This window comes from Diabrotica undecimpunctata, chromosome 1 (assembly GCF_040954645.1).
Source record: "Diabrotica undecimpunctata isolate CICGRU chromosome 1, icDiaUnde3, whole genome shotgun sequence".
NCBI lineage: Eukaryota > Metazoa > Arthropoda > Insecta > Coleoptera > Chrysomelidae > Diabrotica > Diabrotica undecimpunctata.
The window spans coordinates 172,443,315-172,464,740 of record NC_092803.1 but is presented as its reverse complement, the minus strand read 5'-3'; positions in this window follow the sequence as shown (position 1 = coordinate 172,464,740).

Genomic DNA, 21,426 nt, shown 5'->3' with positions numbered 1-21,426 from the left:
ATATCATCTGTATTGAAATTTATTGAATCAATGTAACTTAATTTATTGTTTTCTGTAATACAGTTCCTCGTGTCAATGGCCACAGCAGCCGAGACATGTAATATGAAATAAAAAAAAATAATAATCAAGCCTAAAAATTTTCTATAAAATAATATGTACTAACTAAAATTTAAGATATTTAAATAACCAAATCACCCATTAAAAATCTCCTAAGGATTTGTGTTTTCGGTAAAAAATTCCTTCAACGTTCTCGTACGTTTATTGTTTGTCAATATTGCGTTTATCAAGATTGAAAAGTTTTATACCAACATGTAGAAGACAGAGTAAAGCGCCTGTGACAAGTTTGTAAATTTCGACTTTTGTTGTCCGGTCAGAACCTTCTCGGAGTACTATCAATCATCGTACCATGCTGATCTGTACTTACATGATTTATTATTGAAATTTTTGTATTGGCAAATATTTGCACATTTCGATTAGGATGACAGTTAAAAAACTCTTAGTGGGTACTGTCAATATAATAAATTAATATTTGGGACACCTACGAGTATCCATTTGAGTTTTAAGAAAAATTCTGATTAACTATTATATTACTTTACCTTTTAATATTACAATAAAATTATCCAAAAAATTATTTTTGGTGTATGAAATCTAAAATATCTGAGGGTAGGTAAATTATGAATGAATATTTTAAAAATTAAACGAGTAGGTTACGATTGTATAATGTTTCCAGTATTGTTTAACCTTTATTTTGTTTTATCTGAAAAGTTCTTAGCCTACAAAAGAAAAACGAACAGTTTTCGGTCAAATTCGCGATTTATTTCTCAACATAATCTCCTTTCTCTCGATATACTTGACCTAGAGATGTCCAACGTTCTTTCAACGCCTATTTCGATACCACAATATGTATTTCAGCTGACATATTGCTCCTCTTCCTACATTGTTTCTGTACTCCATATCTTCATCCGTCCATCATTTATAATATACACATTCATTGTATTTTGTACGTTGTTTTTATCTTGCTGATATTCCTCAAGTACCACGCATGTTGTTCTCCGCCGATACACATGCATTGCGGGGTACACGTAAACTCATTACCAATTAGCATAAATACCCTCGTACATAGTACAAACTCATCACCGCTATAAAACTAGGGATTTTAAAATAGACCCCGAGAGATTGGTAAACTGATCACTGGCCTACTTGCACCCCGTGGCAGGTGTAGACCATAAATCCCTTGCAAACCACTAAGATTTAGTAATTTGACAGAATAAATCTGAGAGAATAGATGTATTAAATGCAAATGCAAATCATTGGTTTTTATTTGGAAATTCCACAAAATATGTTTAATTCCATATTCCATAAAACTATGCGAAAAGAAAAGTTTCTCTTTATTTGCCGTTGTTCCTTTAACATAGATAGTAAACTGCTTATTGATTACGTTTTGAGCCAATGCGGACGAAAAATAATAGTTAACAACAATTTCAAATTTCAATTGTTAAAGACTCAACAACATTAAATTGCTTTTTATCGACTTGTTCGACGAAAGGGTGTAAGGCTAAATGTCATACAACTGGTGAGTAGATTTTATACCATTTTTTTGTTGTGTCGCACTGATGGCGGATCATTCTGATTAAACAGAAAAAAATCCGCTTAATTAAGTTCTTAAGTCAACTGTACAAGATGTTTCTTGTAGACCAGGCATAATATCACTTTGTTGCTTTAAGTAGATTTCTTCTTCTTTAAGTGCCATCTCCGCGACGAAGGTTGGCAATCATCATGGCTATTCCGACCTTCGAGGCAGCTGCTCTGAACAATTGCCTTGAGCTGCAACCAAACCACTCTCTCAGGTTCTTCAACCAGGAAACGCGTCTTCTTCCTACGCTTCTCCTACCCTCCACTTTTCCTTGAATTATGAGTCTCAAGATGTTGTATCTTTCGCCTCTCATCACATGTCCGAGATATTGCAATTTCCTTTCTTTTATTGTATTTTCCATTTCCCTCTCTCTGCATATTCTCCTTAACACTTGTGTATTCGTGATTCTATCTACCCATGGAATCCTTAACAATCTTCTAAATGTCCACATTTCAAACGCGTTAAGTCGATTTATTGTATTCCGGTTTAATGTCCATGATTCAGCTCCATAGTAGAGTACACTGTGTACATAGCATTTAACTAGCCTTATTCTGAGGGCCAATGTGAGATCTTTGCTGCATAAAATCTTTTTCATTTTCACGAAGTTGGCACGTGCTTTTTCAATTCTGACTCTCATTTCTGCAGTATAATCGTTATTTTCTGTGATCATCGTTCCCAAGTAAGTATATCTTTTTACTCTCTCAATCTGCTGGCCGCCTACCGTTAATATTTCGTTTGTATTGTTGTTCTTGCTAATTTTCATGAATTTGGTTTTTTTGATGTTAAGAGAGAGTCCGTATTCTTCACTATATCTTAATATTTTGTTCATTATTCTTTCTAAGTCTTCCAAGTTGTCGGCTATTATGACTGTATCGTCGGCATGCCTAATGTTGTTAATTAAACTTCCGTTCACTTTTATGCCGACTGTCTCGTTTACCAAAGCTTCTTGTATGATTTCTTCAGAATAAGCATTAAACAATAACGGCGACAGTTGCCTGACCCCTCTCCTTATCTCCACTTCTTCTGACACTTCTCTTCCAATTTTCACATTTGATCGTTGGCTGTAGTATAAATTTGATATCAATGTTACATCCCTCACATCCAGATTCTTGTTTTTGAGTACTTCTATAAGTCGGTCATGTTTTACCTTATCGAATGCCTTGTTGTAGTCTATAAAGCATACATAAAGATCTCGATTAACATCCAAACATCTTTAGGTCAGCACGTTAAAAGAAAATAGTGCCTCCCTTGTGCCCATTCCATTCCGAAATCCAAATTGGGAATCACTAATATCCATCTCCAGCTTAGCGTGTATTCTGTTATGGATGATTTTGAGCAGGGTTTTTAAGGTACGTGACATTAGACTGATCGTTCGATAATCACTACATTCTTTGGCATTCTTTCAATTTAAGTAGATTACCCTTTCTAATATTACATTTTTAGATTTCTGATAAAATTGCTAAAGTCACATTGTCACAGTTTTAGATTTTAGGTAGATCATTCTAAAACATTAAATATCTCAAAAAGTATGCCAAATATTACGTTGACTTTTCACCTATGGATGTGATGCTTGATGATGATTTTTGTTTTTTTTTATTATGACAGTTCTACATCAGACACCATTTAATTAATTAAGTTTAATTGTTGGATAAATTTTCTGGATTGTAATTGCAATAAGTATAAGAAAATAAATATTTACAAAACTTTTAGATACAAACCAAAATATGTATATAAAATATGTATGTTACTTTTGCATTATCCATTTGAGAAAAGTACGGTAACAAAAATAAGTGCTAAGTGCGAATCGGTTTAATATTAAAGATGGTAATTTATTAAAAACAACCTAAATCATGCCACATACAACGTCTTATATACCCGAAAATAATTTTTGGTGATAGACCAGTTAATTCTAGAGAACTTTTTCTTACTTGACACAATTTTCATGTTTCGTAAACGGTGGTAGAGTGAAACACCCTGCATATTTAGAAGTTTAAATCTAAACACAAATGTATGTCAATATTCTTCTTTAAAGGTTGTTAAGAAATACCCTACATTTCTCTTGCTAGATATTTTTGATAAAAATTCAAAATGCCAGGATTGGAAAATAATTTAGTATAAATTACTAATTTCTGTGTAGAACAGTTCTATTCAGATCACAAATAGATCATTTTTTATAATTTAATAAAGTAATTTCTCACTTGAAACGTAAAAATATGCAAAGAACTTATTAAAATTTTAAAACTAAAGAAGACTTTATTTTATGGAATAAAGTCCAGTTGTCTGAAAATTACCAGTATGTGTTTATATTTCTACAATTATTTTAGTTGCATTAATTAGTATTTTAGTTAAATGATTCCCATTTCCCATAATTTTGCCATCATTCACGTTTATTTTCTTAATTACGTACCTTGCGTAGGCTCTATATTTTTTAAAAGCTGTTATGTTTTCCGGTGTATGATGTTTTTTTAATACATTAAATGCATTCTTACTTTGTTTAAGTGCCTCTTCACATTGTTTGTTCCACCACGGTACTGAATGTTTACGTTTTGATTTTGCTGTTTTGCCTATAATATTTGTGAATACCTCTGTTAACATTGAGGTAAATTTATCTGTAACAACATTAATGTTATCTCCTATTGTTCCAAAATTAGGTAGGTAGTCTTCAATATGTTGTTGGTAAGCTATCCAATTTGCTTCTTTAGTTTTCCATGTTTATGAAAAATTTATAATTGTTCTTGTGGAATTATTATTGCTTATTTTTATAGGCCAGTGGTCACTATCGTAGGTAAAAAATGTTATTGTTGCAATAATTTGTAAAAGTTTTTAATTTAAGCAAAATTAAGAATTTGTGAGCTGATATATTAAACACTTCTTCCCAGTCATTGAAGTAATAGTTAATTAAACGCACAAGTAATTAATTTGGTATAAGAGTTAAAAAGCTGTTTAAACGAGCAAATTATTTCCGTGTTCTCAAATGATATAAAAACAATTTAATTTAAATACTACCATAAGAACCTGAATATTAAAATCTTTTTGTGCGCAAATCCTGACTTCAACCGGTGAAATAACGAATTACCTCACGAATTACGACCGAGATTATCATTATCAATTAGTTGCTTTAATTGCCAAAATTCACACGACGAATTATCAATTAATGTAAAGATGATTCCGCACAAAAAACTCTAGAATCGATTAAAACCCGATTTAAATGGAGCACAAAATGCGCCCATAACTTTTTATTGGCCTCGTCGACAATAGTGCACATAGCAGAACCGAAATTATAATATTTAATAGCGGAAAGTGGTCGATTTGAAAGGCAGATCACGCAAGTAACCCGCTTCTTGGTATTCCTGGGCCGTCGTAAGTGGATCTGTGATGGTAGTGATGGGTTGTTGATCTTGCTCCCGACCCGACCCCCGTGATCTGGATCCATGTGTGCTTCGCATCAACAACACGCACGCATATTTACCCATTTTTATTAGGCAGTTGGAATATGGACAATTTTAGTTTAAGTAGTACCGGAGGTCATAAAGGGATAAAGGTACACTGTAAAAATTAAGAAAGCATTCAATAAAAGGTGCTTGAATTCTTGTGTACACTTACGAAAACTAGTGACGTATAACAATAAAAAAGTGTATAAAATATTTAGTTTCTCACTGAGCGCCTTTTAATAAAAAAAAAATACATTAAAGGGCGTAGCCGGATAAAAATGTCAAAATTGCCTCAGTGGAAACAAGACTTTTCGAACAAGAATTAACAAGACTGTTAATGTTCGGCATCATAAAAAATGAAGGTCACTAAATTTGGGCAAAAAATATTGACATATAACTTCAGTATTTCATAAAATGTAAAATATCGATTTTGGCCAATTCGCTTAATTTTTTACCAAAATAGATTTTTTGTTTATTGAAATCTTTTTGTTCTCTATAAAACTATTAGAACGAAAATGAAAGTTGGAGAAAAATACAAATTGATTTGAGCGTTTAAAATTTTAAACGCCTATAAAAAATAACAAAAAATATGGATAGCTCGAAAAAAATTATATATGATGAACATTTACTAAAACTATATTTTAGAATTTTTTCAGAATTTTTAAAGTGATACAAAGCAGTTAAAAATTAAACAAAAAACAGTCTTTTGCCGTTTATTGAGTTACATTTTCAGTTAGAGAGACGCTACTCTTTTAAAAATCATTTAAGACATCAGTTGTAGTGTTGTCCAAATGCAAAAACAAGACGAGACTTAGACAGTCTTGGTCTTGCGCCAATACACCTGGTATGTGGCAAAAAATCCACATACATGTATCAAGGGCACAGATTCTTTAGGTGATAAGATAACAAACTATAATCTACTTATTAAAGTAAAATAAATGTTGTTAACAATCTTAGCTCTACTTTTATATGAAAAACTAACTTGAAAAAATAAAGAAATAATCAAAAGAAGTTATTTTAAATTAAGGAGATACCTACTTAATAAATACATTAATTTACCAAAATAAAGTAGTAGGTACATGATATATGTAATTGTGTAATAAGTATATTTTTTATTACATGTCCACTTTTAACAGCGGTTATTAAAAAGCTTGTGATATCTCCACCGAATTTTGATTTTTTAGGAAGAAATATTTATGATTCCTTTTTGTAGAAAGATATTAGATGCTTCCTTAAACCTGACGTGTTTCTGTTTTTCATTTTTATTACAACCTTTCTATGTTGGCACCGTTTGCACAAAGCAATTTGGGATGCATGAATTATTTCGAAAAACTCATCAAATTTGCGTTTAAGTCTTTTAGATCTATAACTCCAACTCTCATTACTCCGACGAGAACTATTTGAATCTTCGTCCCTCATGTCATTGTAAACTTGTCACTCCGGAAACAACAAGGATTAGATGAAAAACAATTACGAGTATTACATTAGACTCGAAGGAAAGCTCAATTGGGAATGAAGTTTAGTGATAATAAGTTTAGGCTGATAATATTTGTTTATTTAGATTCCTCCTAACTAAATTATAGTAGGAAAAAAATTGAATTATTAAGTGGGTGTCCTTAACAGTAAGTATTATATTTTTTATCAGCTAAGGTGACATATTTTTAAGTTTCGATACGATATTATTATCAACGTAGCAATGCAAGAAGATTATTTTATGATTAGAGGGCGGCTATTCTCAAAATCTGGACAATTAATTTCAAGGCGAAATCGTTTGCTGAAAAAAAATGTACAAAATATTTTATTTTTACATTGTAATTATGATCTCTGAGCATGTGTCAAATGAGTCAAGTGTTCTTTTAAAAACGACACTCAGTTCTAACTGCAAGACGCAAGAGTTTTGCAGGATTAGTCTTGTTCTTGCTTAAATCTTGCACGGTCAGTCTTGGTCTTGGTCTTGCTAAAATTAGGTGGTCTTGGTTTTGGTCTTGGTCTTGCTAAAACGCAAGAACAAGACCAAGAGTGCAAGATAAAGACCGATTTTGGGCAACACTAATCAGTTGACTTTAATACCTTTAATTTGGACCTCAGAATGAACCATTTTGGATTCATAGAAAAAGACTTATGATGATGACGAAAATCTGGTTAGAATCTTCGATTTCGCCAATTATTATTCAACTAAAGTTTTTAAAAAACTGAAATCAAGTTCTAAAGTTGAACCCTAGATTTGGTCCTGTGAACCACTTAAGCTAAGAGATGTAAATCAAAAATTAATAATTTAATAAATAAAATATTTTGCCATTTTTTTGGCTTTTTTAATTGCACTTGAAGTCTAAAATATCTTTTATCGTATTGAGATTATCGTTCCCACACATGATGAATTTCAGAAATCAATTTGAGAAAAAACTTTTCGATTTTTCGCTAAAGTCTTTTTGTTCCAAGACAGAAGTTTTCAGTACTCAAAATAACTCAAAGATTAAGTGAAGTATCTGACAGTTATTCAAACTAATATGAATTAAACACTACCGTTTAGTTTATCTTAACTAACAAAATAAAAAAAATGATCAATAACAATATGATTATTTATAAGATTTGATACGTTTATTACTTTTAGTTTTTCTACTTTTCCATGTCGGTGCGTTATTGATAGCAATGTTTTACTCTTATTTCATTATACAAACAACGTTTTGATCATATCAAAATAATACTTTCATTAGATTTAATTTTTATTGCAAATAAGTGAATACTTTTTTATGTACACATAAATTTATATTATTGTATGTAGTGTAATTATTGATATAGGTATACTGCGCATGAGCGTTCAATGTATATGTGTGATACTGTATGTCTGAGTAAGCTTGGCCTTGGCGTGGAGCTTCAGAGATTTTTCAGACGGCGTAAGAGTAGCACAGCACCGTAGTAAGTTATTATGTATTGTTGTCGGCAATAAAGCCTCTTTATTATTGTCAATAAATAGAAGTCCTCTTGTTTTATTTAACACCTCAACAACAGATAAAGTGTTACTTGGAGATAATATTTTTATTATTTTAGTGAAAATAAGTACAGTGTATTTAAACCTTTTTACTTTATGATTTAATTCATAATCCCATCGAAAATGTTGATCTAGTAATTTGCCTAGATATTTAAATCTAGGAAACTTAAATGAAGAAGATGTGTAGTACCCTTTTGGTAGTATCTTTGTTTGTCTTTTCCATCTAAATATATTCGTTATATCCTCCCCTTTTATTTGCTATGTCGCATGTTAGTATTCGTTCAGTTGTTTATGTTGTACTCAGCCAGAGGCCTTCTTTAAGTCAATAAATCAAGATTTGTCTTTTAGTTCAACTATTTTCATTAAACATTTATTAATAATGAAGACACTGATAAGTGCCCTTTTGGTAGTCGCCTTGTTTGTTTTTTATCTTAAAATATTCGTGATATCCTTCCCTTTTATTTAACGTAGCACACGCTCCAATGGGACCAAACAAAGGAGATATGATGTAATGCCCTCTTAGTAATGCCGCAATGTGTGTTTTATTGTCTATATACATATACATAACATATTTGCATCACCCTCTTTTTCCAATGATGTATCATACGTCACTATCCGATGAACTATTGTACTCCCACCACACAATGCTAAAAAAATGAAAAAAAAATTCTTAGCATTTTACGTGGGAAATGAAGCAGAAACGGTACAGCAGCGTTTTTACAGGTATAGCTTTTACTTAATTTTATTTAATCTTATTTAGCTTTAATTTTATTTTATTTTGATAAAGCGTTGACGTTTGTCAAACGTCATTTTATTTTTATAGTAAGTGTATGTTTATCTTACCCAATGAAATATATATTATACGTCATTGATCTTACTTTACAATTACAGTCAGCTACTTTTTTTTAGCAATTTTCGAAAAAATTAATAACTGCAAAATAGTACAATTTCTGAGTAACAATATTTCAATCATCAATTTGTAGAATGAATTAGCAATAAATCAACCGTTTCAAGAACAAAATCGTTTTAAGAAAAAAATATGATTGAAATGTCAAATGTCAAAATGTCAAAAGAAGCTCTCTTTGCCTTAAATGTGTTAACATAAAGATACAGTGACATGAATGTAAATGTATATGCATGTTTTGTTGATTATCGAAAAGCATTTGACTGCGTTAATCATCAAAAGATGATCGAAATTCTGAGAACAACTAGAATTAACGAACAAGACTTGCGAATTATCTCAGAACTATATTGGCACCAAACAGCAACAATTGAATTAGAGCACAAAACATCCGAAGATATATGAATCCGACGAAGAGTGCAACAAGGTTGCGTCTTATCACCACTATTATTTAATCTGTATTAACGGAAACAACATAGACAACATCAGCTACGCTGATTAGGAAGAATTAACCATCGATCTCCTGTCATTTCCTCTTTCAATATTCGTTTTTTTTGCCTACTTGTTTCTTGACTAGGTAGATTTTTCTGCAACATCCCCTTTTGCTGCATTATTAAAGTAGATCTTAAGACTTATCTAAGTTGTATTTAAGCTATTGAACAAAATCAATGAATTAAAAAAACAAAATTTGTTTAATATGATGATGTTTGTATTTTGAGAACGATTCCCGAATTGGAAATTTAAACGTCAATAAACTTATTTTAACCTTCAATTGTGGTTTATTCCCATTAAAATAGGAATTATCTAGATTTTGAATCAGGTTTTTTTTTCTTCATAGGTATATTTAATTTGGCATAATTATTATAGCCATAGAATTTGTCCTATTATTTAATTTTACACATTTCCTAATATATTTCCTACCTTATCTAAGCCTACTATGAAATTCTAAACCAAACTAAATTGTCCGCCAAAGTTCTAGATTCCTTTTAAATCAATCGTATCGGTCACAGTGAAATTAATGAAAGAAGAATGAGAATTCGAACCCCAACGTCACCGTTTTTTCTCACATACATCCGCGCTACTGGTTTATCCCTTTTAACAAGTCTCCGAACTGGATCCGCACTCAGTGAAGCACAACACACAGACATGTTCAAGAATTAACAGTCGAGATTTTATTTAGGAATGTGGATGGTGTAGTACCGAGCTCCGCTATGTGGTACTACCAAGACTCATTTCTTCTCAAATATTTACTATTCTCGAATGAGCGATTACTACCTGCTAGGTCTCTAATTAAATTAGAAGAGAAATTTAATTAATAGTTATAAATACGTAGTTTTACGTCCTTTATTGCCTTTTATGTTCTTCTGATGCGGGGTAGATGCATAATTCCCGATAGTGATTATATTTAGTTAAACATTTATTACCGGAGAAGGAATGCGAACTAATCAACGAATTGGGATTTGTCTGGGGTACTACTCCGCCTTACACTTACACTACTGTTATAAAAAATATATTACTTATATCTTTATTAAATCTATTAATTCATTTATTTATAGGCGTACCTTTTTCATATAATACCTATTTTGGAATCAATAATCAACAATTAAAAGCAAAAAATAACCAATACATGTCAAAACGTTTTATTGTTTTTTTTTTCAAGTCTTCTTTTTCTAGTCTTATCAGAAACTTAACCACTTTGTATTATATAAGTCTCATCTCGACGTCGATTATGTCATGGTCATATTAGCCTTTGCTCTCTAATTTTAGCATCGATCAGTGTCGCGCCTAGACTTCCCCTAAGATGTTCCTTTATAATTGTTTCTTTTCTTGTCACTAAATCAATTGACCAATATTCAGTGCCGTGCACTACAGCTAGTCTTAAAGGAAGTTAGGTTAGGTTAGGTTATTGGAGTTTTCATACCAATTGGACCCTTCTTACAGATGTTTGCTTCTCTAATTGTACAGCTATCTATCATACGTTTGTTGACAAAAAAAAATCACTAAGTGCTGTTACAAACTATCTGAGAAAATTGACACAAAAACTTTTTATTTGACTAAAATTTCATTTTTGTTTTGATTATTATAAAACATAAAAGTTTTGACGTAACATTGTCTAATTATAATACTAAAGTAATAACTTACCTCTGTTGTTGATATTTATGAAGTTCTTGGAGGTTTAGTACTTAATGATTTTTTCTGCAACTAACTTGGCTAAAACCTTAAATAAAACAATTAATGAACTGGATTGCGATTTTATTATAATGAGATTTTATAACAAAAACTAAAGAAAAAAAGCTGAATAAATGAACTCATTGATCTTCAGAGTCACTATGATTAGGTTCCGGTATACGATCTGAGCCTGTTATTTCAACTGAAGGCAAGTTTGTATACCAGGCAGCTACTTCTTTTGGTATGTGTCCTGATGTGACTAATTTTAAAAGAATAAATTTTTTGCTGATATAAAGATTTCAGTTCAACTGGTAACTGTGTAGGTCGACCGCGTCCAGAGATATTTACTTTTTATAATCACTTGGTGGTCAATGGTCATATCTGTAAAAGAATGCTTCGGGATTTTCCTTCTGAAACCTCAAGCATTTTATATTCAACCATGAAACTGTTTTCCCATTCTCATCTTTATTTCTGTTTTTAATAAGATTTGAGCATAACTTTTGCAGGTTGAAAAAGTCTGTATATTTAAGGATATGCACCTCATATTCACCTTTCTTTTTATTTTTTGGGTTGAAGGAACGGGCAGGTTAAAACATTCTCGCCCAATCGTTCATGGTAAAGGGACTCTCATATTTTTTTGCTAAATGTATGGAGTCGCATTCCATATGAGAATGCCCCAACTCCAAAAATTTTATCTCGATTATCTTTAGGTTTGGAATAACTTGTACAGCATACAACATCACCGCAGCAACATTTTGGTTTAAATTTTGCTCTCCGCATGTATTACAAAAGAGAGGAACATGATTAACAACGGAAGGGAGTGATTGAAAAAACTTAAATAAAATTGACCCTATTTCATTACTCCCCCGTTTCCCATTTAGCTCATTTCAGGTGAAGCAATGTAGGTTCCCCCCATAACCAACATAAATAGTCAGATTGTGTACACAAATTTTTTTGGGCAGGACACTTTGCAGGTTAAAGGAACACATAGTAAATGTAGGGTCGTTTTTAGAGCGTATCTTACCATTTTCCTTTGCTTCGTTACACTGATTCTTTTTGATTAAATTAAAAGTATATTGAGCTTCCAGTTCACGTTTTTCAGTAGGTAAAGCTTGTTCACATTTGGTGCAAGTTAAACAAAGATCCTTTTTTGGATTGAAGAAAACGTAATTATAACTGTTGCAAAATATTCCACTATAAGTTTTTTCACTGACTGGATTATTAAGGTTATTGTTTTTACAAAAATCATTCTTGTAGAGTTTATACATCTTATATATTGACAACCTGCTACCTATGTAGAGTTTTTTAGTTAATTTACGAAAATAGTGTGGCTCCATTGCTGGAAATTGTTCAATGTGTTTCTTTACCATAGCAATTTGATTTTCGGTACTTTTGTTTGCAGGAGCTTTTTTGCCTCTTTTGTCTATTCCCACAAAACATTAAACAGCACTTTGATTTTTTATAGCGGTGTTAACATGGCCATTTGAAATACAAAGTGTTCTTTTAAAAAATTTTGCACACACCCTGTATCTACCCCGATCATTTTCCAAAAAGTAAAATTTTTAGATACTTCGGGCATTGCTGTTTTCTGCGTTTAGGTTCCAGTCGTGTTAAGTATTTTAAAATAAAGTCTTTTTGCCTAAGAAAATTACCCAGTCTCCAATAAATTTTACAAATAGTTTCTCTCTCTTGTTGTGTAAAATTGGAAGTGCATTTAAACCTACAAGTCCCAGTTTTTTGGTTCGTTGGTTCTATACTTTCTCAAATTTTTGCCTTTCGTTTCTGGGATTTCATAATCTGAAAAAGCAGTAATACCAGAGCAGTCCTCGTCTTGAAATGTTGGGTCTTTATCAGAATCTCAATAAAAGTCAGCTTCACTATCTGTTTCACAACCATAGTCCACAAGGCGGTTACATTTCACCTGAAATGAATTAAATATGAGATGGTTTCTCCATTAGTTTAAGAAAATCGATATAAAAAATATTTTACAGAACTTCGTTATTTTTTATCTCAACGATTTTTATATAACATACATAAATAAATAAAGCGTAAGTACTTTTCGTAGTCACAACTAAATTAAATGATCAATATTCAAATATGCCTGGAGAAAAATATTTTTACAAAGATATACATATTGTCTAGCATAAACCTAAAAATAAGAAGAAAGGAAACACAGATTCTACTATTTTAGCAACCTTAGTGAGCATACACACAACAGGTATATTGCATCAAAATATTTATTTAAGCCGGTTCTGGCCTGTAAACAAAAGAAAAACAATATTATTATAAAATATCACTTACCTTATGTGGCTGTTTTGTTTCAAGAAAATCACCTATTGCATTTAGTACTGGCACTGACTGATCAACGGACTGTTGTTCACTTTCGTTATTCTAAAAATATTTAAAATACAATAACAGTCAACATAACCTCAAACACTTACTACGATTTGCATATTTTCTTCAGATTCTTTTCTACGATAAACTATTTCTAAGATCCTCCGGCTCCTTGATGACATCTTAAATATTACTCTAGTAATATTTCACAAACAATATTAAAAATCTTAAAAAAACTGTGTTTCTATTTTGCAATCGATTTTATGATAGCTCATTAACTGTCATGCCGTAACTGACTTTACTGAAATGCTGTCAGCTTAACCTCACTAAGTGTTTAACTGATTTTTGCCTGCAGTAAATAGAAAAGAAAAAATTACTTAATGAATTTTAGACGTACATAACTCTGTTATTGGTAGATTATTGTAGTTAGTGACCTTTTCCAGCAAAACATACAATCAAAGTAGTTAGTGGAAAAAGCTGTGTTTCGCTAATTTGTGTACTTAATGACTTTTTCTTATTAACAGACGGTATGTACATATTTTTCTAATATTTTTCTTAATTATTTCACGGTGTAAATTTTTGTCTTGTTTCTAGTGGTAACAACATTATCAAATTAACATCATTATCATTTATACTAATTTTATATTACATTATTTTTTTAAGTGGAATGAAGAAAGCTTCTTTCCACTTCTCCTGTCTTTGTTGTACTTTTAAAATTTCCCACTATATGAATCATTCTGCTTGTTATTCTTCTTTCTATCGCATATTGGTTATTATCAGAGCTTTACGCATTCTTCTTCAGCCTATATTTTCTTTACCCTTGATCTTTCCTTGCATGATGCGATTTTTATTTGATACTTCTCACGTCTGGTAATTTGGTCTGAATATTCATACTTTACCACTTTATTAGTTTTATGACTTAGCAATCTTTTCTAACCGTTGAAAACACGGTATTTTTAAAATCCGACTGTAAAAATTCGATATTTGAATGTCGACTAAAAACATGCATATTATTTTAAGGCTTTCAATCTCAGTTTCATAGCAAGATCATTATCGACATTTTTATACAAATATTTGTGTCGCCATTTCTTTAGTTTAGTCATTGTTCTTATTACCAAGAATTCTAGATATCTAAGTATATATATATATATATATATATATATATATATATATATATATATATATATTTGTTTAAACCTAGAACTAAAATTAATACTATTACAAAATTAATATTAAACTCAACAGTCTTCCGGGTTGAACCGTGTCGATTATCATTGCGCCGAGCTTTCGACATCCTCTTTGATGTCTTCTTCAGAGGTTCCTAGGTCTCAGACTCCCGAGCTTATAGTCACTACTACACATATCACTAATCAATGCATTACTGGTGCTGGGAATAGAGGACGGGTCATTTATACCGCCGATGGTGACGTGACTTGGGTAGAGGTTGGCGTAGGGGCCAGCGTGGGGATTGGCGCGGGGATTGGCCCGGGGGTTGACGCGAACATTTCTGACAGTAGTATTTTGATTGACGGGTGGAGCGGGCGGTATTTTTCTTTAGGAGAGGTCTTAAAGGCAAAGGTAACCGTATGCTGTCATCTCTTTTATTGAAACAATTTGGCCTTTTTTTCAATTTCTATGGCTTCTCGAATAATTCTTGGTTTATAGAAGTCAATGAGGGCTATGGTTCTGTAGTTTTCAAAATCAATTTTGTCACCAATATGAAGATGGTATTGATCTAGGGTTGAAATTGAGTCGGAATTGTGAACATAAATGAAAAGAAAGACAATATTTACCCCCAACAAAAACTTTCATCTCTTGTCCGACCAATGAAAGACAACATTCCAAATGCACAACACAGACCTTGTGCAGACTGCCACTGATCCTATATAGGCCAAACAAAGCGTAGAATCCAAAATAGGATTTATGAACATTTCATTTCTGCATTCCATTTCTGTTCGAAAATATCGATAGCAGAATATGTGTAGTTGAGAGGAACAAGGATGGTTGGGAACATCGAATTGCTTGGGGAAAAACTAGGACGAGTAAGAGAATTTAGATACCTTGGCTCCTACCAGGAAGAATAGTAAATTAAATATTAGAGAGAGATCTCTAGGAGAGGATAAAATATGCTCAGTCATTTTCCTAGACATAGCAAAAGCATTCTGGCTTATAAACTGGCTTGGTCACCTAGAAATAATGCCAGATAATTGAGCTGTAAAAGTAGTCCAGAGATGGAAGCCCCAAGGAAACAGAACAAGAGGAAGGCCATGTAAAAGATGGATAGACGACGTAGAGAGGGATCTTAAAACCATGAACATCAGGCAGTGGCGAAGAAAAGTATCCTACAGGGCAGAATGGAAGAACATTGTTAAGCAGGCCAAGACTCACAAAGGGTTGTAGCACCATTAGAAGAAGAAGAAGAAGAAGAAGAAGCAAAAGCATTCGACAAAATGTGGGGCAAAAAGGCTTGTTACTAAAACTGAAGATATCTTTCCAACCACTATGTTCAGCAAGTACAGTCATATTTGAAAGACAGAACACAAACAAAGATAACTAAACACCTCAAAAATGCAGTCAACAAAGTTAGCAGTTGGGATAATTAATCGCACATAAGAAATTATTGAAGGAAAATCTGCTCATATCGATTTTTCTTCAGACAAGAGTTAAATACCTTGGGCTAGATTTGCAGGGAAAATTAAAGTGGAAGAAACATATCAGAAAAAAACTGAAAATAAAATACAAGAAGTTATATTGGTTATTATGTAGAAACTAACAACTTACAATCAAAAACAAGGTATAAGTTTACAAACAAATACTGTATTCCCTATCTTTTTCAACTGCCATCTCCGCGGCGGAGGTCGGCAATCATAATAGCTATTCGGAATTTTGAGACGGCTGCTCTGAAAAGTTCATTTTGATGCACATCCGTACCACTCTCTCAGGTTGCGCAGCCATGACATTCTACGCCTCCCTATGCTTCTCTTTCCTTGGATCTTTCCCTGCATAATCAGTTGGAGCAAGGTGTATTTCTCTCCACGTGTAATATGTCCGAGATATTCCAAATTTTCTTGTTTTAATTATATTTAAAATTTCTATTTCTTTATTCATCCTTCTCAGAACCTCTTTGTTTGTGACGTGTTCTGTCCACAGATTTCAATTTTTTCATTGATGTCGCATTCCCGTATTCTGATGTCGCATTATCGTATTCCTTATAGTAACAATTAAAGAAGAAATAGTGAAGATTGCCAATGGCCACGAAAAGTTTTAGAACTGCTAACTAATCAAGATCTAGTCCTCAGGCTCAAACGCACCAAACCTTTCAAACTTGTGTGATAGTGATAAATATAACTGTCAGTTTAAATTTGAGTAGTGAACGTAGCCGCAACAGTAAAAAGTTTAACAATGTTTATTATATGCTAAGGTGAACCATTGGGAATACCTAGGACTGTAAAGTAGCAGATCAGGTTAAATATAAAATGTTGGTTAAACATAGAACTAGGTACATTGTGGCTCTTAGAAATATAAAAACCACACAGAAAAAATCCTTTATACACACACACTAAAAAAACACGATAATATATCGCTCTATATATGTACTGGGAATATGTTGAATACATTGGTAAAACTAAAATATGTTGTATAATTAATAGAAAACAGTTGCTGATTATCTAGTAAAGAATCTATCATCAGTTTAGTTTTTTCCATCTGCGGATACTTTAATTAAGTTAGTTTATTTATTATAGATAAGCCATGATTATCAATAATAAATAAATACTGGCACTACTAATAATATAGTTAATACCATCGAGCACATTAACCGATTTATATTAAGGTGTTACTATTTACCCACGTTTATCACATTTTACTCATCTCACGGAATCATTCGATAGTAATTATCTCCTAACATAAAAAGCCCCTTCTCAGGAAGTCACAAATACGTAATTGGACATAAACCATAACCCGATATTCACCTCGTATACGAGAAGAGCTGGGAAGTTAAGTGTGATTATCTACGTGCGGTATAGATATGCATGTATCGTAAAGGGATGCAGATGGAGTTTTAGCCGGCTGGAATAACAAATGTAGAAGACCTTATTTATAACTATACATGTAGATTCATTCTAGATACAATATTAGATTTTCATGGCACTTCTCATCAATAACTTCTAAATCTTTTACATGCAGTTCAGATGTAGAATTGATTATAATTAATACCAGAACACAAAAAAAGTTTAATAGGTGTACTATATATAGTAAATGAAGTGTGCTTAAATAACGAATCTGTTTAGTTTTTGAAGCAAAGCTTTTATACTGGCGTTAAATTTTATTTTTTTCTTTACAGTAAAATGATGAGGCGAGTGTCACGGAACTAGCACCACAACATGCAGTCTTCACTAGTAGCGTCATGGAATAGCGGGTCTTCACATCTAGTCATCATATATTTACTCCAAGCAGGTTTGAATTAAAAACTACATAAAAAATAACTAACAAAATATGGACATTAAATGAAAAGTAAAAAGTTCAAAGTATATCCTAAACCTATATCATCAATAAAAGATATTAAAACAAACAAACAGTATAAGATAGATACTTAATTTCAATGTATAACAATTCTCAAACATCAAAATTCACCATCATCATCATCAGTGGCATTAGAGCTCGTTGTGAACCAAAGCCTTCTTCAGAACAATCTTCCATTCGCCCCTATCTCTGGCAACTCGTCTCCATGCTTTAACTCCGATTGATTTTAGATCATCCTCTGTGTTATCTTGATACTTTGAAGTTTTGGTCTTCCTCTGGCTCGTCTTCCCACTGGTCCTCTTCGGTCGAAAAATTTCTGATCATTGCATCTTCATCTCGCCTAATTACATGTCCTATCATTATAAATTTTCTTAAGCATATTTTTGTTTTAATTATATGTAATTCAATTTTTATTATTTTGATTTTTAATTATTGTTCCTCAATATCTTTCATGATTGGCCTTTTTCTCTCTTCTTTGTCCTCTTATCGATCATTCTCTTCATTTAAAATTTCCAGTTTTCGTTATTATGTTTTCTTAGTTTCTATACTTAATTGATTTATATTTGGATACTTCCTCAATAAGTAAGTTTCCATTTTTGTAAAATTTAAAGAAATACTTCTTTTTGATACATAAATAATTAATAAAAATTTACAGTATTACACACAAATTAACATTCAGCAAGAAAAATAAGCTTATTTCGATCAATGTAACGCAAAATTGATAAAAACATAATTACCAACCTACTAATTTAAACAGCTAAGTTTACTTTTAATAATGAAAAGAGCTGTAGGTATTATAGAACTGGGTGTGACAATAAAGTGTATTTTAATCTGAAATGAACATTAGTTGGGTTTTAGTTTAGGTTGTCATTATAAAATCGGGCATTAATTTTTATTCTATACACTTCTTATTTTAAAATTATTTTATATAAATATAATGTCGGATTTTTACAATTATCAGTTCAAAAATTGTATTAAAGTGTGACAAAAAGAGTTATTAGTAAAACATTTTAAGTTGATTTTTCATATTTATACTTTTTAAAAGAGACTTCTAAATCAGCACATATTAAATATGGCTTTTTAGTGGAAATAGTGGCCACATAAAACAATTGGAAGAGTCCAATTACGTGACGAGGAGTCACCGTTATACTAATCTATAAGACAAATAAATAAATAATAAAATTACTTTAATAATTTTAAACATATTATTTAAATTTAAGAAATACAGAAAACATAGTATGAAATTTCGCGGCTAGTCTGCAGTACCGCCTACTGTACCACTTTTTTTTCAGCACGTCAGGTGTTCCAGGAAAGTGTGTTTGAAAATTGTTCATAAAAACTGCCAAAAATACTAACAAAATATTTATTGAAACTATATTTAATTGAAAATTACACTGCAAAATTGAGTTGTTCATAAAAAATAGAATAGTACAGTAGACTAGCGCAAAGCTTTATACTATGTTTTCTATATTCTATATTTTTAAAATTGTTTTGAAACTATTTTCTTGTAGCACCTTAAAGTAATTGAAGGGCTTAATGTGAAACAATGACAACCCTCAAAAAGGTAAAAGTGAGATATTTGATTTTGAATGTTAAAAATAATATTATAAAATCCAGTAACAACTTTTTTGTTTTAGTTTAGATATATCGATGCATCTTGCCCTCTGGAACTATAGCTACAACAATATTAATAAATTACTCCAAACTTGAGAAAAAACAGTCTTTATTAAAAAAAAGTGGCTTGTTACATTATTACATTAATAGTAAATACCCAAAATCTTATTTAATCAACCAGCTCGGCGACCTCATCAGCAACATCAGGGCTGACATCCTCTCGTAAACTTGTAGAAGGGATGATACACTGAAGGTATGTAGGGTAATAATGATCTCACATTTTCGAGTTTCTTTTTTGCAATCAGAATGGTCTCAATGTACTTCTGTTGTAAATCAGATACAGAAAGCACATTTGGACGTCCCTTCTTGACAGCAGTAACAGGGTTGTAGGTACCATTCACAGAATCCTTAACGTAAAATACTCTTTTGTTATCACTCTTGAATAAAAAGGAAAATACATTGGAAAAATCCAAAGATTGCTAGTCATCAGTGCAAGTACTCTTTTTAATGTTCTCTAAGAATGGTTGTACATTGAGAAAATCTTCCTGCTTGATAACAGTTAAGTTGAAGGGCTTGTTTTTATTAGATTCCCTTATAATTTTATGCCACTCCTGAGGAGAGTACACAAGTGGAGCATATTTCTACGTCGTTTTCCTATAAGAGCAAATTCCCTGCCAGAGGAATCGGTAATGCTTGCTGCAAGTCAAACGATATAAGACATCTTCTTATCAATTTTGGACCGGGATTTTTCGCTCTTTAGTAATTGTTGCATTGCCTGAGCCTTACACTTGCAAGTTAAGTCTTGTTTCATTCGCTATAATATTTTTTTCTGATTTTGCTGACTTTATCCAGATATTAATTTCGTCGAATGTCTTGCAAGTGTTAGATTTTGGCAATTGAATTCAATATTATACTCGGTAGAATATCTTACGGTAAGTATGCTTCTTAACTGGTTCAATTCTCGCTTCTTTACACCAATGGACATATTGATCCGAATAGAGACTGGCTATATATACACTTACTATTATCGAATCCAATATTTTGTTTACACTGTATGCTTTCCCCTGTTGTCCCTTTCTAGCAGTAGGTTTCCTTCTATCTTCTTACGAACAATGTTATTTACTCTACCCTTAGAAGCTTGAAGTCCATGGATATTTAAACATTTCGTTTTACAGATACGTGTAGTTTTACTATTAACAATAATGGGGTAGCTTGCGTTGCTCTTTCTATGCGATTCTTAACGATATCTATATATCCGAATAAGTAGCTATTTTGTGTAAGTCGCATGAAACAAGTCAAACTCGTTACAAATATTGATCTCGTGGCCCTGAAGCTTTTCTCTACACTTCTTAGTGCAACTGCAAGGCGGTCCCAATTCTCGACCAGGCACATTTTTTTTTTTTTCGTTTTGTCGCTTACACATGTTTGCCCTAAATTTCGCCGATTTTTTCTTTTTGATCTTGAATTACAGTGTATATTTCTTTGTCTCCATCGACTTGTTGGAGTTTTGTCGGGTGTGTTTGGTTTTGTCCTTTTTCTTGACGGACGTTGTTCATTATCCTACAACAAAATGCAATAATATAACAAGCCAGGTCACAAACCACTACAATCTTACTTTAATCTTCTTCTTCTTCTTCTTTTTATATAGACATGACTGTCTATTTTTCAATGTGCCTCCAGTAAGTTGTCATTCCATCGTTTTCGTGGTCTTCCTACTGATCTTTTTGCTATTGGGGAACCGTCTCTTGCCGTCCTTACTACTCTATTTGTTGTCATTGGGCTTATATGATCGTTCCATTCTACTCTGCTATTTCTTACCCAGTTCTTGATGTTC